Below are 20,587 nucleotides of genomic sequence, written 5' to 3' on the forward strand. Positions count from 1 at the left end.
CGGGCGCCGGTTCAGGTTCCGCTGGCTCTGCTTCCCATCCAGCTTCAGCCAAAAGCCTTGGCACTCTGTACCCACATGGGAGACTTGGAAGAGGCTCCGGGCTCCTGGCTTCAGATCAGCTCAGCTCTTCGCATTGTGGCTGCTTGGGGAGTGAATCATCAGAAGATCTTCCTGTCTTTTCTTTCTGCATATCTGACTTTCCAATAAGTAAATAAATAAAATAAAGCCAAATCCTTCAACTATATAATTTCAACGCCTTGCAAGCAGGGATTACTGGGTTAAATGAACATAAACTCTCGACAATGTTTCGAGGAAGGAGTAAGGGAGAATAGGAAAGCCTTTGGCTTGGCTGTGAGCCTCCAGTTTCTCCTGACAGTCACCCAACCATTGGTATCACTTGGGTCTTAGGGTTTAGGTCTCCTCAACCATGAACTGGGAGAACTAAACAAATGATTGCCAAAGCGCCACCCTAACCTGAAGGCTGAGTCTGCAGAGGTTCCTCCTTCCACTGAAATGCAGTCCACATCTCTCCAGGAAAACACAAAACACCCAATGAGAACCAGTTCAGCTGCTCAGGCTCACACACACGTCACTGTGAATGCTGAAGGGGTCCTTAAGCTCAGTCACTCAATATACTCAACATCTGTTTGTTTACTGATTGTTGACTAAGCAACCTGTGCTATGCCAGACACTGCCAACACAATTGTGGAGCAAGCAGAGCTGGCCTGTTCTCATGGAGTTCATGGGTGACTGCAGGAGCAGGAGACACCACAGCGGGTATTCTCCCAGAATGTGACTGTGCTGCTGTGCCAAGTGTTGGGATGTGGAAATACACAGGCTGAAGGAGTCAATGACCAATCAGGACAAGAGAAGCAGCCAGAGAGCTCAGGAAAGTGACACCTTCTCACCCAAATCAACCAGTACAGACATTAAAGGGAGAAGCAACAGGCCTGAGGCACCAGATCTAGCACTTCTCAGAACCTGGACTGCGAAGAAGCAGCCGAGAGGGGTTGCAGCCACAGGGTCAAGCAGGCTGAGGCTGGGAAGTCACCAGGGCTCCAACCAAGGCGCTCCGGACTGAAGGTCTCTCTCTCTCTGTAACTTGGTATTTCAACAAACAAATCTTAAATATGAATTATAACAAAACTGGTGTTTACTTTTATAAACTGGCAATCACTAACATAGGTCACACCATAAATTATATTTCATTTACCTTTATAATTTCATAACTAAACTATATTTATAATTTACACAAACATATTAATATAAAAGCCAATCCTATAATCACGGACTTCAAAATCTGGGACGCGCTCTTTCTCTCTCACACACACACATACCCATTTTGCACTAGGCTTTCCCAGTCATACCTGTTCTGGTTGTCCCAGCACAATTATTATAAACACCCTAAGGCTGAGGCTCACTGTCAGCACCCCAAAGAGACCCCGCCGCACTTCTGCCCTCGATTCCTAGAGCGCTCACAGCCCATGTTGCACAACTCGGCATCAGCAAGTTTTCTACATGGTGGCTTCAGGAACCCTGCAAGGCACTTTAAACAGTGTAAAGGTAAATCAAAACAGTAGGTCTGCCCTAGAAGACTTAATAAATAAAAAGGTTTTGTACTTGCACGAGAAAAATTGAGTCCCACATCTTTACTACATTTGACCTCACCAAACGTTTGAATGAGTTCCCGAAAACCATGCAGTGCAAACCTTTCCCAGCCACAGTAACATGAAGGACAAGTCCCTCCTGCCGCTGAACTAAGACAGCATTTTATAGTAAGAGCATTTAAAGGCACAGAAATACAGAGGGAGACTTGGGCTCAGCTCTGGCCTACACACACTGGCCCGATTCACAGCTACAGCCCTGCGCAGATCCACTTCCCAGATTACAGAAAGTCATCACTTTATTAAAACATATCACTTCACAAAAGAAAAAAAATCATAATTTGGGGGACACACACACACACACACACACACACACTTATATTCATATCAGAATCACTGTTTTTCAGTTAACAAAATTAGGACCTTTCAAACCAGACAGGGCTGCTTCCTAATTGCAGGTACCAGGGCAAACCTCCTCCCTGGGTTCTGCCCAACCCCACGTGCCTTTGCTCAAAAATTTCAGAAAGATTGTATGTTTATCAATAAGAAACCTCCTTTTAAGAAAACATTAGAGATGTGCCTCTTCAAAGGTTAAAGGACACGGGTGGAGCAATATAAAGCCCGTAGGCAGCCTAACACTAACAGTGGTCATCTCCCAGCACATGAGTGCAAACATATTTGAACCATTTCTTTCACTGCAAGTGTTAAAGATGGTCAGTAAACCAAGGGAGTAGAAGTTTCAACTGAACAGCTGAAGGTGTCAGAACTTGAAAGGTTAGTGCAGATCAGAGGGTTGTAGTGCACCCACTTGATGTGGCACTTGCAGGGTGGATCATGGTGCCTGCCTCTTCACCTGACTTCCTGCCAGAATTCCACTATCACCATCCCCAATTAAAGAAACAAAATAGGGGATCTGGCACCATAACCTAGTGGCTGAAGTCCTCGCCTTGCACATGCTGGGATCCCATATAGGTGCTGGTTTGTATCCCAGTGGTACTGGTCCGTATCCCAACAGCCCCTCTTCCCATCCAGCTCCCTGCCTGTGGCCTGGGAAAAGAATCGAGGATGGCCCAAAGTCTTGGGACCCTGCATCGTATGGGAGACCTAGAGGAAGCTCCTGGCTTTGGATTGGCACAGCTCCGTCCATGCAGACACTTGGGGAGTGAACTAGCAGATGGAAGAGCTTTCTCTATCTTCTTCTCTCTGTAAACTTGACTTTCCAATTTAAAAAAAAAAAAACCCTAAATCTTAAAAGAAAAGGAAAATAAAACAAACAAAAAAATTATGCTGCAAATTCAGATATTCTTTGGTCTAGGCGGCACCACACACAGCATGCATGTACTCCGTTTGACAATGCAATTCAGGCTGGTGAATTCAAGTCATCTCGATACTAAGAAATTCAAACTGGCAGACGTGGAGAGGGAATGCGATGAGGAAAGACTTTCAAGTTATCTAACCTCCTATGAGCAGTACTGTAAAGCAACAGTGGCCCATATAGCAGATACGACTTAGTCAACGCTGTCATCACCCTAAAGGTCTGCCCTCCATGGCCCTGGCCTCGCTCTTGCTTGCCAAGAAAAGCTAGGATGAGTTTTCAGCTCAAGACACTACTAACCACCAAATTAATTCATCAGCTAGTTTGTGACTAATCTCCTAAGAACTCCCCCTGCTTAGCAGAGATGGCTGCTCGATTCACATGTATTCCTCAGTCACATTCAGGCAGCATGAGCTCTCATGTTAATAAATCAGTCTTGATTCTTTAAGTTCCTAAGAATGAAAGGAATTAGAACCTTTCACTAGAAAAGAATGTTTGACTATTATGAAAAGGAATTCAAGTATCTTTCCTGTGAAGTAAGCAAATAACAGCGGTTAAACATTTGTCAAAGACAGGAGGCGATTATGGATTTTGTCAAGCAACACTGCAACATCAAGAGCTGGACACAGCAGCCGGTGTTGCGGCACAGTGATAACACTGGCATCCCATGAAGGAGTATCAGCTTGAATCTAGCTGTTCCGCTTCTGATCCCGTTTCCCGCTAATGCACCTGACAAGCAGCAGATGGCCTACGTGCTAGAATCCATGCTCCCAACGAAGGAGACCCAGATGAGTGCCTGGGACAGAACTGATTCTTGCAGGCATTTGGGTAGTGAACCAGTAGATGAAAGAAAGATCTCCTTTTCTTTCAAATTAATCATTTTTTTTCTTTTCACAGTTCTTAATTTCTTTTACTTGAAAGCTACAGTTACAGAGAAGAGGCCTGAGCTCAGCTGAGTCCATCTGAAGCCAGGAGTTTCTTCTAGATCTCCCACGTGGGTGCGGCGACCCAAGGACTTGAGGCATTCTTCACTGCTTTTCCAGATGCAGCAGACCATTATTTCCGCATTCTTTTTCTTTTTCTTTCCACATTTTTTCCACATTTCCACATTATTTTTCCTTCCTGAATCTTGGGGAAGGAGGAGATAAAGGGAGAAGCCCCACCCAGCCTCCCAACCATCCCAGGGTCCCCAATATGGGGCATGCTCCGAGAGCTGCTCAAGTGGTTTCAATAGTTCAACAGTTCTGAATTGCTGCCAGTCACACCATTCCAAGCATGATAAAATCTCTCCAGAATCCACCGGCTGACACAGTCCACCTTGGAGTCTCTGCTTGCCCAGATTTTCACTGCCAGCACGTGGTTGGTGTAGTTGATCTGTTCGTTCTGTCCTCCATCCTCTGTACTTGTACCAGGTGTTCTCTGCAGGGACACTCCAGATTTCATTTCCCCTTTCCTCAACATTTTCTTTCCTGTGTATGTCTACAAAGGTCTCACAAAATTAGTTAAAAAAAAAAAAAAAAAAAAAGAGGCTATAGCTTTGTACATGTGGAGGAAGGTCTTCAGTTGTTAGAACACAACAGCCATTTCTGATGGCCCGAGAAAGGCTCTCACAGCTGACCACCATGTGACCAGATCTGTGGTCTGTCATGGGCCCCCAGGGGCACAATGACTGCTAATCATAACTGGTTGTCATTATGCCTGTTACAATCTGTGTAGTGCTGCATGGCTGTGGGCCCCTGTTGTTCCTGTCACACACAGAGGGTCTTCTAGTGTTCATCTGTCGTCTTTCTTAATATTTTGCTATTTACTCGAAACTCAGAGACAGAGAGGGAGAGAAACACATACACTGAGACAAGAGAGATCTTCCATCTGGCTCACTCTCTAGATGGACGCAACAGTTGGAACTGGGACCAAGTCAAAGCCAAGAGCCAGGAATTCATCTGGGTGTCCAACATGAGGGGGGGGAAACCAAGCACTTGGGCCATCTTCCACTATTTTTCCAGGTCATTAGCAGGGAGTTGGCTCAGAATTGAAACAGTAAAGACAAACTGGCACACATGTAAGGTTCTAGTATTACAAACCCACACAACACCTTTGTAACATTAACTTATCTTTGGAACACGCAAAAAATCCTGTTACCCACTGCTTACTCAAGAACAGATCATTACAATGAGGAAAAGGAAAAGGACCAAAAAACAGTTAACAAGCTTCATGCTGATGGCCCAGCGCAATGACTCAACTGGCTAATCCATTTATGAGCACTGGCATCCCATATGGACATCGGTTCATATCCTGACTGCCTGCTTCTCATCCAGCTCCCTGCCATGGCCTGAGAAAGCAGTGGAGGATGGCCCAAAGCCTTGAGACCCTGCACCCACGTGGGAGAACTGGAGGACCTCCTAGCTCCTGTCTTTGGATGGGCTCAGCTCTGGCCATCATAGCCTCTTGGGTGATGAGGCACTGGAGAAAGCCTGGAAGCAAGCTCAGTTTGCCGAGCTGGCCAGAGAGCACAGTGGAAGACTCAAAGAATGCAACTGCAGCACAGGCTCAAAGACTATTGGAAAAGGGCTAACAGTGTTAGACTCACTCTGTAAAAAAGAGCTATAAATCCACACTACTGACTATAAACATGAATTCACACTACATATGGAATGAGGTAAAGGAGGCTAGAAAAAAAGGGACAGGTCATGTTCCTGATCTTGACAAATCTCTCCAACTGCTGTGACCAGACTCCCCCAGACTGCCAAAGGAGTACAAGATCTGTTTCCCTCCTTCCGCGGGAGCTATGATTCAGAGTCAGGGGGAGCGCAAGGCCAGTCAGGCAGTATCCAAGATCTACAGCTTGTCCTCAGGGACACTCAGAACCAGGGCCCCAGGATCTGAAAGGTAAACTCCCAAATCCCCCTAAAATGACACAGTCTTGAAACAGTGGTGAAATAAAAGGGCTAGATATAACCCTTTACTCTAAAACATTTCAAAAATTCATTTATTTGATTTGAAATGTGCTGGCTCACTCCTCAAATGCTCCTGCCAGCCAGCCCTGGATCAGGCTTCAATAAGGAGCCAGGAACTTTCTCTGTGGGTGGCAGGGATCAGGAACCTTAAGCCATCACCTGCTGCCTTTAAGGTATACATGGGTAGGAAGCTGGAATCCTCAGTGGAGTCAGGACTTGACTCTGAAATGGAATGTGGCCATCCCAAGCAGTGTCAACCCTACAACGTGTATGCCTGCCGCTCTTTTTTTAATGAGAGGTCAGGAGGCCAGATATTAGGCCTCAGAGCCGGGAAGGCAGGACACAGTGCTCTGAGCTGAGCACCACTTAAAAAAATTATTTATTCGTTTATTTGAAAGGCAGCGTTTAGAGAGATAGAAAGATGTTTTCTACCTGCTGGTTCATCCTGCAGATGACCACAATGGCCAGAGCTGTACAGGTCCCAAAGCCAAGAGCCAGAAGCTTCTTCTGGATCTCCTACATGTATGAGAGGGGCCCAACTTCACGCTCCCCCCCTTTTTTTTCTTTTTAGCATTTTTATTGGAAAGACATCCTTACAAAGAAGGAACGAGACAAAGATCTTCCATTCACTAGTTCACAATGGCCAGAGCTGAGCAGATTAAAGCCAGGGCCAGGAGCTGCTTCCAGGTCTCCCACAGGGATGTAGAGTCCCAAGGCTTTGAGCTGTCTTCCAGTGCTTCCCTACACCACAAACAGGGAGCTGGATGTGAAGAGAAGCAGTTGGAACACAAACTGGTGCCTACATGGGATCCTGGCAATTGCAGGTGGAGGATTCCTGATCCATTTTCTCCTGCTTTCCCAGGCACATAAACAGGAAGCTGGATTAGAAATGGAGCAATTGGGCCCGCCATGATAGCCTAGTGGCTAAACCCTCACCTTGCATGCACCAGGATCCCCTATGGGCGCTGGTTTGTATCCCTGCTACTCCAATTCCCATCCAGTTCCCTACTTGTGGCCTGGGAAAGCAGCAGAGGACGATCCAAAGCCTTGGGACCCTGCATCCATGTGAGAGACCCGGAGGAACCTCCAGGCTCCTGGCTTCGGATCAGCTTGGCTCTGGGCATTGCAGCTGCTTGGGGAATGAAACAGCGGACGGAAGAGCTTTCTTTTTGAATCTTCTTCTCCCTGTAAATCTGACTTTCCTATAAAAATAAATAAAATAAAATAGAAATGGAGCAGCCAGTCCACACTGAAGACCCTAGCATGATAATGAGTGGCGGTCTCACATCCTTGCGTACTGATGCAGTTAGGCTGCTGGTAGCAGCCCTCTCCCATTCTCTTGGAAACAACTGTCTCATCTACTTTCTCCTATTCCTCAACCCCTCCTACCTTAAGCAGCCACCTTAAGATGATACCTAAGCATCACCAAAAATAAAATAAGAAATACAGAAAAAAAGAAATAGAGCAGCCAGGGCTCAGAGCAGCACCCACATGGGATGCTGCCATCACAGGCAGTGGTTTTCCTGCTATTGCACAACACTGAGCCTTTCTTTTTTTTTAAATGTATTAATTTATTCAAAAGAATTAGAGGGAGACACAGATACTTTTCACGTCTTTGTTCACTTTCCAGATGGCTACAACAGCCAGAATTGGGCCAAGGTGAAGCCAGAAGCTTCATCCAGGTCTCCCAGGCAGTGGCAGGGGACCAAGCACTTGAGCCATCTGTCACTGCTTTCCCAGGCCATTAGCAGGGAGCTGGATTAAAGTGGAGCAGCCAGGACACAAAGTGGCACTCACACAGGATGTTGGTGTCACGAGCAGCAGCCTATACAACACTATCCCAAATTTTGTTTTAAAAAACCAACATATGGACAGGAATTTGGTGCAACAGTTGGGGGGCAGTCACATTTGGAGGAGTGGCGGGAAGAAGAGGAAAAGCCTGGGCCGATGCTGTGGTGTTCCAGGCTAAGCTTCCAAGGGGGACAATGGCATCCCACATGGGCCCCTGCTCCTCTGCCAACCAGCCCAGCTCTAGCTGGTGCAGCCCTTTGGGGAGTGAATAAGCAGATTAATGATCTTTCTATGTTTCTCCTTCCTCTTCTGTATCTCTAGCTTTCAAACTTAAAAGGGGAAAAGTGTCTGGGTTCAAGTCACAGCTCCACCCCGTTCCTGACTCCAGTTCTCCCCAATGCACACCCTGTGGGGTGGCAGGTGATGACTCAAGTACTTGGTTCTTCCCACCCATGTGAAAAACACGGATCCAGTTCCTGGCCGTGGCCCCAGCCAGGAGTCACTGGAGGTATCTGTGCAGTGAACCAGCAGATAAAAGTGTCCTCTCTCTCTCTCTCTCTCTCTCTCTCTCTCTCTCTGCTTCTCAAATAACATGCTGTAAGGAAATGAAATGCAGACGCAGACATTGTACCACAACTGGTTATTAAGATGCATCCCCCATCACAGTGTCTGGTTAAAGTCCTGCTACTTTTGTCTGCTGCTTTCACTTCAGATCCAGCTTCCTGCCAATGCAGGTAGGAGGCAACAGATGACGGCCCCAGACCTTGAGTCCCCATCCAGCAAGTAGGAGCTGGACAGATGGCCAGGCTTGGTGGCTTACAAGCATGTGGGTAGTAAACTAGCGGATGGAGGAAAAGATCTTTCACACTCTCTCACTGCCTTTCAAATAAATAATAAACCTTTTTAAAAATGAAATATAAATAAGTACATAACCAAAGGGGAAAAAATAAATGTGTATCCTGAGATCACAGCCTTCAGAGCCATCTGTCACTGCTTTCCCAGGCCATTAGCAGGGAGCTGGATCACAGCCTTCAGGCTCATCACGGCCAGGCCTTACCACCGAGATCCCACTCGCTCTTCCTCTGACTTGGTCACTACCACAGCAAGCAAAGGAAATGTTTGTTTGTTTTGTTTGTTTGTGACTGACGTGAGATTTGGATGACAGACCTCTGTCTTCTCAATGACAGAAGTAGCCCCTGAGATTGGGTAGCTCTCTTCCCGCAAAGAATGCTGCACTTCATCACCAACATGGCCAGTCACCCCATAGCTCAGTAAGTACCCCAAGCACTGCACTGCTCTTTCCAAATCCCCACCTGCTCAGCCTGTGGCTGCGCCCTATACCATTTTCAGGAGGACAGACTTGGTACCAGAAGTGTAAGGCTTTAATGCGGGAAGCCTGACTGAAAAGACAGTTCCAATTCAAATGCAAAAACAATGGCCTCCTTTTCACCAGCACCTTCCCATCCTAAAATTAGACATTGCTTTTTCTCTTCCACCATTCAATTTTGATTCAGTCTAAAATCCTCAAGTGGAAGTGGGAATATATACTTACTAGCTTCACACGTTAAACATTAAATGTTTAAAATAAAATGCATAAAAGCTTCGTCTGAATCTCTTGTATAAAAGCATTCACTAACAGACATTTAAAAGAGAAGTGGAAAGGGAGAGAGGAAGGTATTCAGTGTCTCCTTGGTTGCTAGGCTCTTCACATGCTTTCCCTCTTTCAGTCTTGACAATGACCCTATAAGGTAGCCATTAGCATCACCACACCACAGAGAGGAAAAGTAGGGCTCAGGGAGGGGAGGTAACAGGCACCCACAGTCAGCAAGGAATGGAGCCCAGAGTGAAATCCACCTCCCCTGGCGCTGCTGGCCTGTCACAAAACTCCCAAGAGCAAGAAACAGACCACAGCCGCCAGGCTTCAAATGCAACAAAGAAAAACAGTCTGAAAATTATGTTTCCTCTTCCTTACTACCTTGCTAACCACCTTAATGACACCGAAAGAGGTAGGCCCTTGGAGACAAAAGCGTTAAGATGAGGTTTGGAGACCTACATCCCATTTCAAATCTCTCCAATCAAGTTCTGATCCAGCTTCCTGCTACTGTGTACTCCAGGAGAGGAGACAGCAAAGATGGCTCTAGCACTGAGTTCCTGGCTTCTGCAGACATTTGGGGAGTGAATCGGCAGATAGAAAGCTCATTCTTTCTCTTTCGTCTAAGCCTTTCAAATAAAAATAATTCTCAAATAGTGAAATAGCTTTCACTTTAGTATTAAAAATGAAGATAAGATTTGATCAAACTCAAGAACATGAACAAGCCAGATGCTCCAAGAAAATACATGCCCCTAAAATCGACTTATAGCCATTCTCACGAAACATGTGGGTAGCTTCAGAACTATCAAGGAGACTGTATGCCCCAAACAAAAGGTGCTCCCTGGCCATGTGCCAGGGACACAGAGAAGGCTGTGTGCCAGCCATCACTGTTCACTAGGGAAGCAAATCTAGTCCAGAATATCTTGCCCTCAGGAAAATGTTTTACATCTGAACACTGTTGGATGGAGCAGGAGCCGGATGCCAGAAAAGCAGAAACAAATTACCTCTGTTCTCCTTCTACTCGTTTTTAGAATTTTGGGCCCGGAGCGACAGTTTAATGGCTAAAGTCCTCATTTTGCATGCGCTGGGATCCCATATGGGCACAGGTTCCTGTCCTGACGGCCCCACTTCCAATCCAACTCCCTGCTTATTGCCTGGGAACGTAGTAGAGGACGGCCCAAAGCCTTGGGACCTTGCACGTGCACCACATGGGAAGGAGACATGGAAGAAGCTCCTGGCTCCTGGCTCCAGACTGGCTCAGTTCCAGGTATTGCAGACACTTGTGGAGTGAACCAGTGGACAGAAGATTTCTCTCTGTATGTCCTCCATAAATATTCCTTGCCAGTATAAAAAACAAAACAAACAAACAAACAAAAAAAACTTTAAAAAAATTGACAGAAATTTTGAGAGTGACAGACTGTCCATTTTCTGGCCCATTCCTCAGACACTCGCAACAGCCAGGCTGGGCAAGCGTGAGAGTCATCGCCTGCTGCCTTCCAGGGTTTACATCAGGAGGAAGCAGAAATGAGTAAGAACCATCAGCAGCCATCAGCTGGTCCATGAGCAGTAAACCAGAACTCAGTCTACTCTCACCTACGTCAGGAACCATTGTTCTGCCAAGGGCCCTTTGGATATTTATAACATCACTTGCAGACCATAGAAAATTACCAACTTATAAACTGGCCTAGTAAAGATTTAGTGAATTTTGAGTCCCACCTGCAGCTGCCTTGGGAGAGCCAGAAGAGATGATTCTTCAGGCCTTACCCACCCGTTTTCGGGACACTCCCCACCTGTAAGCTATCCCATCGCCTCCCAGGGTCTGCAACAGCAGGAAGATGGTTCCTGTTACCCAACCTAGACAGGTGCAGGGATCTCAACTGCAACACCAAACATCTTCATGCTATTTTAACATGAGCAGTTTAAAGACATTAACAATAATCCGAAAAACCCACTGACCTCAGGATCTTTTCAGTTAACTTCAAAAAATATTCATTGTGCAAAGAATCAGTGGGCAATCACAGGCAAGCTAACAGTGGGCCTTCTACGGGGATTCTCTTGCAATCCACTGTCTAATCCACTGTCTATGCGCACAGTGGGTCTCTCCCACTATGACCACAAATGAAAATGTACTTCCTTGTAGAAGACAGTGATGACAAAGCCTGATGCCTGAAGGCAGGGGCGATGTCTACCTACAGGATAAGGAAGTCTTCAAGAGGGGAAAAAAATCCTTAAGGTGGATCCCAAAGGTCAAGCGGAAAGAAGGTGGAGTCTAAGTTGTCCGTTTCAGGGAATGACAATGAGGATGAAGATGCGGGAAGGAGTGCTGAGACAAAGAGCAGACTGAAATCAGACATTGCCTTCACTGATCCACAACCACATTCGGAAGACATAACTTCACTCACTGGGGAAGTGTGGGGATGACCAGAGGATGAGAACAGGCCAATGCCACATTGCTAATGAGCAACCCCTCCTTTTGTTTCATCTATAGCACATCTTTTTTTAAGAAAAAAGATTTATTTATTTTTATTACAAAGTCAGATATACAGAGAGGAAGAGAGACAGAGAGGAAGATTCTCCATCCGATGACTCACTCCCCAAGTGACCGCAACAGCCGGCGCTGCACCGATCCAAAGCCAGGAACCAGGAACCTCTTCCGGGTCTCCTATGCGAGTGCAGGGTCCCAAGTTGACTGCTTTCCCAGGCCACAAACGAGGGGCTGGATAGGAAGTGGAGCTGCCGGGATTAGAACTGGCGCCCATATGGAATCCTGGTGCGTTCAAGGCAAGGACTTCAGCCACTAGGGCATGCTGCCAGACCCTATAGCACATCTTAAAATGAACTAATTTAAATCTCCCCCCAATATTTCCACATTTGGTTCCTAATTTATATAATGAAAATAATGAGGGTGTGATTAAAAGTCTACATAATTTCTAATGAGTAAGACTTTCTTTTGCACAAATGGGGTATCATTCAGTTCAAAATAATATATTTCAAAATATACCATTCAAGGAAGAGACAACTAGAAGAATGGGAGAAGAAACTGTTAAGCCATAAATTTGATTAGCTGCTTGCATCTAGAATACATAAACAAATCTTACAACAAAAGACAACCCATTAAAAAATGGGTAACAATCTGAACAGATATTTCTCCAAAGAAGATGTACAAATATCCTCCAATGACATGCAAAGATTCTCAAACCTCACTAGCTACCAGGGAAGTACAACTCAAACGCACAATAGGAGGCACAGAACTGTGACACAACAGTTTAAGCCAGTTGGAGTCCTGACTGCTTCACTTCTGGCACAGCTCCCTGCTAAGGCATCTTTTAAAGCAGTAGAAGATGGTTCAAGGGCCCAGCACAGTGGCCTAGCTGCTAATGCCCTCACCTTTTACATGCCAGGATCCCATATGGGTGCCAGTTCTAATCCCGGCTGCCCCGCTTCCCATCCTGCTCCCTGCTTGTGGCCTGAGAAAGCAGTTGAGGACAGCCCAAAGTCTTGAGCTACTGCACCCATATGGGAGACCTGAAAGAAGTTCCTGGATCCTAGCTGCAGATCTGTGCAGCACTGGCCACTGCAGTCACTTGGGGAGTGAATCATTGAATGGAAAATCTTCCTCTCTGTCTCTCCTCCTCTCTGTATATCTGACTTTCCAATAAAAATAAAATAATTCTTACATAAATAAATAAATAAATAAATCTTTAAAAAAAAAAAAGCACCAACAATGTGAAGCAGCTGTTTGGCACAGTGGCTGCAATGCTGCTTTCAAACATCACATCCCATATAAGAGCACCTCACGCTTAGCCCTGGCTCTGCTTCCAGGCCAGCTTCCTGCCAAGGAACATCCTTGGGAGGCAGCAAACAGTGACTCAAAGTCTTGGGTTCCTGTCAATGAGAGACTCAGATGGAATTCTAGGTTCCTGGCTTCAACCTGAGCCTGCCTAGGCTGTTTTGGATATTCGGAGAGTGAACAAACACATGCAGAATCTCTCTCTCTTTGCCTTTTAAATGAAAAATATATATGTATTAAAGATTTATTCTTATTGAAAAGGCAGAAAGACAGTGAAGGAGAGACAGAAAGAGCTTTCAGCTGTTGGTTCACTCCCTAAGTGGCTGCAATAGCTGGAGCTGAGCCAATCCAAAGCCAGGAGCCAGAAGCTTCCTCTGGGTCTCCTATGCGGGCGCAGGGTCCCAAGGCTTTGGGCCGTCCTCGACTGCTTCCAAGGCAACAAGCAGGGAGCTGGATGGGAAGTGGATCAGCCAGGACACGAACTGGCACCTATATGGGATCCCAGCGCCTCCAAGGCGAGGCCTTTTGCCACTAGGCTATTGCATCGATCACTTAAATGAAATTAAAAAATAATCATAATACATGTTGGCAAGAATGTTGGGAAAATGGAACCATTTAACACTAGTGGTGAAAATGTAAGGTAATAGATTTGTTTTAGAAAAGTCTGACAGTGGGCCTGGCACGATAGCATAGCGGCTAAAGTTCTCACCTTAAACGCCCGGGATCCCATATTGGCACTGGTTCTAAATCTGGCAGCCCCACTTCCCATCCAGCTCCCAGCTTGTGGCCTGGGAAAGCAGTTGAGGATGGTCCAAAGACTTGGGACCATGCACCTGCGTGGGAGACCCAGAAGAGGCTCTTGGCTTTGGATTGGCTCAGCTCCAGCCGTTGCGGCCGCTTGGGGAGTGAATCGTCGGACAGAAAATCTTCCTCTGGGCCCGGCGCGGTGGCGCAAGTGGTTAAAGGTCCTCGCCTTGCACGCCCGGGGTCCCATATGGGCGCCAGTTCTAGTCCCGGCGGCTCCGCTTCCCTTCCAGCTCCCTGCCTGTGGCCCGGGAGGGCAGTCGAGGACGGCCCAAAGCTTTGGGACCCTGCGCCCGCGTGGGAGACCCGGAAGAGGCTCCTGGCTTCGGATCGGCAGAGTATCGGCCCGTTGCGCTCACTTGGGGAGTGAATCGTCGGACGGAAGATCTTCCTCTCTGTCTCTCCTCCTCTCTGTATATCCGCCTTTCCAATGAAAAAATAATAAAAATAAATCTTTAAAAAAAAAAAAAGAAAATCTTCCTCTGTCTCTCCTCCTCTCTATCTGCCTTTCCAAAAAAAAAAAAAAAAAAAGTCTGACAGTTCCTCCATCAGTTAAGCAGTTACGATCCCCTACAGACTCAGCAACTGCACTCCGTGTTCACACAACCTTCCGCACAGGAGTAGTCACAGCAGCATTAATCATATGGCCCAAAGTGAGGAGGACTCAGATGTCCACCAACTGATGGAGAAACGAGACACAATCAGAGAAAGGGATGACGTAGCACACCTACCGTAACACGCTGACCTTACACAAGACCACACTGCATCACTTCACTTACACCAAATGTCCAAAACAGGCAACTCCACACAGGAAGTAGATTAGTGCTTGTCTCAGGATAAGGAGAGGACCACGAGAGTTTCTTCAGGGCAAGAATTAAAAGTATTCTAAAACTGACTATGATGATGGCTGCAGGACTCTGTAAATAACCTAAAAAGTACTGAACTGCAGGTGTGAAGTGGGTGAATCATATGATATGTGAATTGCATCTCAATAAATCTGTTGTAAACAAAGAACATTATACATTGCTGAAACACAAAACAAATGTTCAGAAAACAGTACAAAATCCTATTTACTCACTTCAAGGATCCAAACTAGGGCAATGAAAACCCTGAGAGATTCTATTACTCAACATTCCAGGTACTGGGTCATACTGAAATATTCATGAAGAATTCTGTGTTTTAATACAAAAAAGGCACCTTACATTTACAATGATGTACATAACAAATATCAGGAAAACGTTTTTGTAACTCAAGGTTAGGAAGTCATCAAATGGAAAACAAGCCTAAGAGGTTTTACCACACACATAGGAAAGTAGCACTCAAATGTATTATTGCCCCACCCAAGAAATAATTAGTGCTCCACCTTTGAAAGAGGTCAAAGGTAAACCACCCAACTAATATGTTTCTAAAGTACTAGATTGTGGCAAACAAAATACTAAAAAGGACCGTTTGCCATTATATGGAACTGAATCTTCCACTCGCACCCTGCACATCTTAGCTGTGACAGTTGATCCTTTACCCCTTTAGACATTCCATTCTGAGGACATTACACTCTCCTTCCTGTGGCCGGAGGGGATCCCACAAGTGATAGATGCAGTAAACACAAAACTCGCTTTCAAAAAAAAAAACGCAACAATGTTTAAAAAAATATGCTATCGGGCCGGCGCGGTGGCGCAAGTGGTTAAAGGTCCTCGCCTTGCACCCCCGGGATCCCATATGGGCGCCGGTTCTAATCCCGGCAGCCCCGCTTCCCTTCCAGCTCCCTGCTTGTGGCCTGGGAAAGCAGTCGAGGACGGCCCAAAGCTTTGGAACCTGCACCCGCGTGGGAGACCCGGAAGAGGCTCCTGGCTTCGGATCGGCATAGTATCGGCCCGTTGCGCTCACTTGGGGAGTGAATCATCGGACGGAAGATCTTCCTCTCTGTCTCTCCTCTCTGTATATCCGCCTTTCCAATGAAAAAATAATAAAAATAAATCTTAAAAAAAAAAAAAAAAATATGCTATCTGCCAACTCCAAATCTAAACCTAAACAAAAACAGACACAAGCACTGAATAGCCCAATCTACAGGCAAAAGCACAAGCAATTACGAGAAACCCAACATCGTGTGCAGCGATGCTTCATTAGCAGGTGTCTATTAAAATCCATCAGGCTTTAATGCACCTCCCAGTGGTCATCAAAAACACACAAGCTGGACACGTGACTTTTCACATCAAGTCTCGCCTCAATCCTAACGGGTCAGCCATCACCAAGCACAGTACTCTGAGGCCTGCCATACAACCCCATTCTCAGATTGGGGTCACTCTGCTTTCCCTATTTACACACTCTCAGATCTGATGCTTATCAGAAAAGACTTCAAATCCAAAAAGCTCACTATGAAACAACCTCCACAGTGCAAAAGATTAGTTTCCTTTAAAGCAATCTTAAAAAAAAAAAAAAACAGAAATGAAGTGCAAAATAGATTTCTGCCCATTTCTTCAGCTTTATAAAGAATGCAAAGGATAAATTAATATGAAACAAATAGTTGCTGTGCTCACAACCCAACAGACCCACAAAGCCCCGGCTTCTGCTTCATCTCTGCCTATTCCAGCAGGCCTGGTGCGACTCTGCCACAATGAGATGCACCACTACGTGGAGTAAGAGTCGGATCAGCACCGTCTCAGAGTGTGAGCCCAGGCACGGAGGCTGCGGAAGACAGAAGACGGAAGACGGCCTGCCCTGGAATAACGACTTCTCAAACTATAACATATTCACCAGTCAGGACCAGTAACACGCATTGTGTTTTTTTTTTTAACCTCTCCAAAGACTGGGGGGGAAGGGGAGGAGGAAGAGGAACAACAACAACAACAAAAAAAGCCTTTGTATCCTTGCTGTCCTGAAGCGGTGAACAACTTGCAATTTGCTTCTCACTCGCAATCCCACACTGGCCGCGTGTAGAGCAAGCACTTCACACACCGCAAAACAAGGGCAGCCTACACGCAAGCCAAATATAGGATGCGATTCTAAACCACCATGCCCTCAAAGTCTTTCCTTTTCCAGGGATCCAAATCTCGAGCACTCCCAAAAAAGGACGGCCAGGGCCAGCACCTCCCTCCGCTCCCCACCTCCAAAAGGAAGCCCCTTTCTTTTTGGGTCTCCCCGCAGCCCTGGCCACTTGCCTCCCCTACCCCCTCCCTGACACGCTCTCCCCTCGGCCACACTGGGCTCCTAGGAGAGGTCAGGAGCCAGTGGTGTGCGCCGGTGGGGACAGGCGGGAGGGCTCGCGGCGTGGAAGGTCCACCACCCTCACCATCTGACTTCATGCTCAGGCATGTGGGCGCAGCCCAGCCCCACCTGCACCTCCGCTCCTTTTCAGTGCGCCCCTCGCCACCGGCGGCGGCTTCCCGCGGGGACTGGAGCACCTCGCTTTCAATCGCCCAGTTCTCCGGTGGAGGGGGGGGGACTCGGTTCGGCTTCTCCCCACCACGACCCCCTCCACCACCAGTCCCAGGCCTCCCGCTCCCTCTGCCCGAGCATGGCCACTTCCCCCGTCCCCCGAGCCGCCCCCACCCGCAGGACTCCAGCGAGCTAAGCCGGCCCCGCCCTGCCCGAATCCCCTCACCCCAAGACTTTCGGGGACCAAAGTCAGGTAAACCACCACTATATCTCTTCGCCCCCCACCCTGCTCCCAAGCCGGCCAGCCGGCAGCCCGTGCCCCTCCCAGGCAGGGCCCAGCTCGCCCCGGCCCCACGTGAGCCCTGCCCCAGCCCGGCCACCCCCACCCCCACGTTCCCTGGGGCGCTGCGCCTTAGCCTGGGGTGGGGGTGGGGAGACTGGCCCCTTCCCCAACCCAGCACAGCACCCCACCAGGCAGGTGGCGAGCCCCTGAACCCCTGAAAACAGCCGCGTCCCCGTCGCTCTCCTCTGGGCCCACGGCTCCGGACCCGAAAAAGCTCTTCCCTAGGCAGACCCCCTTTTCCCATGGGGACCTCACCCCAGGCCAACTGATTCTATCCCCAGCTTCCCCAAATCCCGAGCCTCGGGCAGCACCCTCCCCGCCGCCACAACCCCAAGGATCCGCGCGCGCCTCGCGCGCCCCCTCCACCCGGTCCTGCCCCTCGCCCCGCCGGCTCCTGTCAAGCCGGCGCCGGCACATGCTGAGAGGACAGGTCCGCCCGCCCCGGCTCGCTCCCGAGCCCGCCCCGCCGGGCGCGCGCCGCTCACCAGGGCCGAGGTTGCCTGAGGCGCCGCCGCCGCCGAAGTCCCCGCTGCAAAGCCCGGCGAAGCCTCCAACCGCTGCCGCCTCCCGCCTGGCACTGAGCGCCTCGCGGGGGAGGGGCGCGGGCAGCCGCCGCCGCCACCGCCGCCGCCCCGGCCGCCTGGCTCGAGCCCCGCCTCCCGCGCCGCGCCGCGGCCAATCAGAGCCCGTCGAGCTGCTACGCGATACGCCCACTTCCGGAGGGAGAGCCTGCTGCCCCGCCCTCGGCTCCACGCCTCCGCCTCGCGGGCGCTCCCTCTGGTCGCGTCGAGGGGTGCAGGCGGGGCCGCCAGAGGGAGGCGGGACTGCAGCGCACGCCCCCGCGCTCCGAGTGGCTGGAGCGCCACGCCCACAGGCCGCCGAGCCACGCCCACTGCTCCTTAGAATCCGCAGCGGGGATTCTTAGAGCTCCGGCCGCCGAGGCGCCGGACTCGGCCAGGCCTCTTGGCTTTTCAGAAACCGTCCTGGAAACCCTTAAAACCGGGACCACCGCGCCTCAGAGCCTCGCCCGCTGCCCACTAAAGCCCTGAGAGCCGCGCCCCGGCTTCCCCCCTCAGCCGGGCTCCCCTCAGTCGAACTGTGCTTTCCACCGCTTCAGAACGACCCGCGCGCCTCCTGACTTCCAGAAACCCCGCCCGCTGTCCGTCGACCTGCCGGACCGACGGAGCCACACCCCAAATTCGCGAATCCCCGCCCCTGGTCTCCGAAGCTCCGCCCCCCACCCCGACCCCGCCTGCGGCTGGGCGACTGCGGGCGGACCCGCCTTCAACCCCCTCCCGCGTCCCGTCCATTGTCACCCTGCCCGAGGCTCGACGGCGGCTGCCCCCGGGATGGACCACGCCCGCGTGGCCTCACAATTAGCCCTGAGCGAGCCTGGGAATGGCCATTTCGCAGATGAGGAAATGGAGCCTCTGAATGACCGACCCCTGCACCTCTCTGGGTGTGGATTCTTGGGCCTTGGAGAGGGTGGGGGAAGTTGTTCCGATAGGAAGGCAGACTCCCTTTGTGAGATTCCAGGTTCATAGCCGTACCCTCCCAGGGTGGGAAGAACTGTTGATGGTGAGATATGGCTGATGACAAACCCCCTAGGAGTGGCACCTGGGTCTGGGACTGCTCGGACCCCACGGAATGAAATGATGCATTGTTTCATGTAGCCCTGGCCGGAGGAACTCATCATTCGGTTCGTTTCGGTTCAATGACGCCAGGATTGGTGGAGTGCGCGGTGGGGTGTACCCCCAACCCATCCCCAGCATACGGTGATGCTGGAGGTAGTTCATTCAAGCTTTCATTAAATGAGACCGCTCATCTGAGTTGTCTGAAGAAAATCAAGATTAAAGTAGGGCATGGAGGTGGAACTGGGGCCACCAAGGAAGCTGATGGCTTACAATCTGGGCACTAGCTTGTGTGTCATCCAAAGGCTGGTGTATCACAGTGGGGCTTAATTCCCCAGAGTCTTGTGTTTTTCTTTCTTGTTTTTCTTTATTTGAAAACTGGGAGCCAGAGAGATCATCCATCCACATATAGGGCTTGGGTTGGCAGCTCATCCCTCCATCGGGGTGCCCCTTGGGGGTCCCTGAACGACAATGTCACCTGCTGTCTTCCAGAGTGCACTGGCAGGAAGTGGTATGGAAGGCAGAGCTGCACTTGAACCCCGAGCATTCTGAGATGAGCTGCAACAGTGTCTAGAGCTGTACCACAGGCCTGCCCTGCCACAGCCTCCTGCACGAGTGATTGATGGATGAATGGCAGCGGCAAGTGCACTGAGAGTGGAGATGAGATCTGATGATGGCATCTAGTGGGAGACTTTTAGGTCCCTGGAGTAGTTCTCCCAGTAGGGCTGGCTACGCAGGCCTGGGTCAGGCCCAGCCTCTCTCTGTCTGCTTCTGGGCTGGCCACGTGATCCTGTCTCTCCAGGCACTCTGTCATCCATCATCTTCATCAGATATTGTGAACTTCCAAACAAACCTTCCTCCCCAAGTAGGTGTTTGAAATAACAAAGGGCTGGCTGGCTGTTGCAATGGCTCAACTGGTTAATCCTCCATCTCCAAGTGCTGAGATCCCATATAGGTGCCAGTTCGTGTCCTGGCTGTTCCACTCCCCGTCCAGTTCCCTACTTGTGACCTGGGTAAGCTGCAGAGGATGGCCCAAAGCCTTGGGACCCTGCACCCACGTGGGAAACCTGGAAGAAGCTCCAGGCCCCTAGCTTTGGATTGGCTCAGCTCTGGCTGTTGCGGCCACTTGGGGAGTGAACCAAGGTATGGAAGATCTTTCTGTCTCTCCTTCTTCTCTCTATAGAATTAATAAATCTTTTAAAAAGAATAAGATAAAATACTAAAGTAACAAAAAGCCACATAATATACCACCTTACTCCTTGAAAACATGTGATGCGTACCTTTGTCTGAAGCTTCTATAGGGTCTGTATGCACAGAATCACCTGCAGTGTCCTAGGAAGAATTTCCATCTCCCAACTCTGAAGGCTTGGGGAAGTTCAGTTTCCCCTGTAA

At 49.1% G+C, this 20,587-nt stretch overlaps 1 protein-coding gene across 1 annotated transcript in view; it reads right to left on the reverse strand.

The window, feature by feature from the left end:
- CORO1C (coronin 1C) overlaps positions 1 to 18,155 on the reverse strand; it is a 78,576-nt gene extending 60,421 nt beyond the window's left edge. The window contains exon 1 of the mRNA XM_041003633.1: positions 18,050 to 18,155. The gene's annotated coding sequence lies outside the window, so the exon portion shown is untranslated. The remainder of the gene's footprint in view (positions 1 to 18,049) is intronic.
- Positions 18,156 to 20,587: the final 2,432 nt, after the last annotated feature.

Source organism: Ochotona curzoniae, unplaced genomic scaffold, assembly GCF_017591425.1.
Source record: "Ochotona curzoniae isolate NIBS_2020 unplaced genomic scaffold, NIBS_Ocur_1.0 scaffold_274, whole genome shotgun sequence".
In the NCBI taxonomy this organism is placed as follows: domain Eukaryota; kingdom Metazoa; phylum Chordata; class Mammalia; order Lagomorpha; family Ochotonidae; genus Ochotona; species Ochotona curzoniae.